The sequence below is a fragment of the Sceloporus occidentalis genome, unplaced genomic scaffold (assembly GCF_023333645.1).
Source record: "Sceloporus occidentalis isolate IW3139 unplaced genomic scaffold, rSceOcc1.0.p SCAF_3, whole genome shotgun sequence".
In the NCBI taxonomy this organism is placed as follows: Eukaryota; Metazoa; Chordata; class Lepidosauria; order Squamata; family Phrynosomatidae; genus Sceloporus; species Sceloporus occidentalis.
In genome coordinates this window covers 196421734-196423948 of record NW_028316983.1, presented here as the reverse complement: position 1 = coordinate 196423948, position 2215 = coordinate 196421734, and the positions used below count along the sequence as shown (strand labels likewise).

Sequence of the window (2215 nt, the reverse complement as noted above, 5' to 3'; positions counted from 1 at the left end):
AGGAATGTCGAAGGCATGCCCAATTCAGCCAGTGTTTCCAAGATGTGGGAATGTGGCACAGAGCCAAAGGCATTGCTGATGTCAAGCCAGGCCACAGCACACTCTCTTCTGGTGCGACGAACAGTGTCAATGATTGTTTGTATTATAAAGTTGTGTTCGTAGCAGCCCTCACAGGACATGAAGCCCTTTTGTTGAGGGCTGACAACGCGACCAGTGATGGCCCAGTCTGTGACCCTGGCAGCAATGCAGCTTGTGTACACCTTGTAGATGGTGCTACAGAGGGAGATTTGTCATGAGTTCTTTTGAAAGATACTACACTTGATCTTAGCCAAAAGGCCAAGAAGTGAAAGAAAAAAACATATCCAATCTGGACAAGGACTGATGTGGCTCTGAATAATAGGTAAAACCATCTTTATTTCCATTATAATGCGTCCAAACATCAAACAACTTAAATTCTTCTATTAAATAAAAAAAACTGCGGGGTAGTCTACCTTGTGATTATTTATTTATTTATTTATTTATTTATTTATTTATTTATTTATTTTGATCTATTTCTTTGTGGTTTGATAACTCCATTTATTTATTTATTTATTTTGATCTTCTATCTCTTTGTGGTTTGATAACCCCATTTGATAACCTCCTAACAAAATCAGATTATTTCTATCCAAGTCTCTTAATACATCATTCAAATTTTGAAAAAAGGGTTCTTTCTTTTCTAATGGTCCATATATGTTAAGTATTGTAAACTTACTATTTTAATAGATTTTATTAATAAAAAACAATACAAATACAAAAGAACAATGCATCAAATACACCTTACATTACATGCCTTACATACATCCTTATACAATCATAAATAAATAAACTTGCTATTTGTTATATAATTCACATATTTCTCTCTCTTGACTTCACGTAGATCTCTATTCCTATCTATCTATAATACCTATCTAACTAATGTTTCTATTTTACACCTTCCTAACCCTCCTCTAAATGTCTACCTATCTTTCTAGGTTTGTAATCCTTATTTAACTTAAAAACAACATCTCCTTTGTTCTTTCTTTCTAAAAATCAAAACTACTTTCTAATCTCACTTTCCTTCTTCTTCCTCCTAACTTCCTTCATTTTTCTTCTCATCTTCTCTCACCACATTCGTACTACTTGACTTCCTACTTACCAATACTGGCCTGGCTTTGTTTAAATTGACTTTCTTATATCCACATTGAATGTTGGGCACTATCTTTTAAACTCTAATTCATATTAATAAAAGCTATTTTACTCAAATTTTCCTTCAGAAATTTTATAATTTCGTTCCAATCCTCTATATATTTTCCTCCTTTTTTATTCTGTAATGCTTGTGTATTGTAAACTTACTATTATTCACCGTTATCTCTATACAGACAAATCTACCATCTTCATCTTTTGTAATTTTGCTTCATATTTCTTATTCACAAAAATGCTAGTCCCCTTTTTTTCTTACTTGTTGTAGCACAAAACAGAGTTCTTAATCTTTGGTTCTTCAAAAGTTTGATATTACATTCTCTTATTTTCGTTTCCTGCAAACACACTAAATCAAAATTATTTTTTTTCTAAGCAATGTAATATTTGTTTTCTTTTCCTTTCCTGGTTTATTCCTTTTACATTCTATGAGATTTTTTAACCCCATGGCTTTGTTTGTTGTTTTTTTAATATTTTGTGTCTCTAAAGAAAAGAAAAAGAAAAGGACAATGAAATAAAATACAATATTTTATATCTTATCAGTCCTCTTCTAAAGTATTGTCTTTCTCCTCATCTGTAATTTCGCCTTCTGTATTTCTATTACTGCTTTCTAAGACTCTGAACCCTTGATTGTCTAAATTATCTACATTTACCAATGCCAATTCTTCTGCCTGTTCTTTTCCTTGTGTATATACATAATAAACAAATTTTAAACCTTCGTTTCTAACACAATTTATTGCTGAGAATGGAAAAACTACATGGCTTAACTGCCCTTCAGTAAAGCAGAAACATACCCATGGTCCCTTAATTCAAAGTAGTTTGGTTTACTCAGGCCCGTTACAAACGGGCCAGAAAGTACGCGCGGAGCGCATACTAGGGTTAGAAAGGGGCGGTGCTTCCGCACCCCCTAACCCTAGTGCGCTCTCCGCGTGCACAAAATGGCAGCAGCCGTTCCACACCGCCACCACCATGATGACGTCATGACCGTGCCGCTTCTATA

At 34.0% G+C, this 2215-nt stretch overlaps 1 pseudogene; it reads right to left on the bottom strand.

Moving 5' to 3' along the window:
- Positions 1 to 265: 265 nt before the first annotated feature.
- LOC149317301 (U2 spliceosomal RNA) lies at positions 266 to 348 on the bottom strand (annotated as a pseudogene).
- Positions 349 to 2215: the final 1867 nt, after the last annotated feature.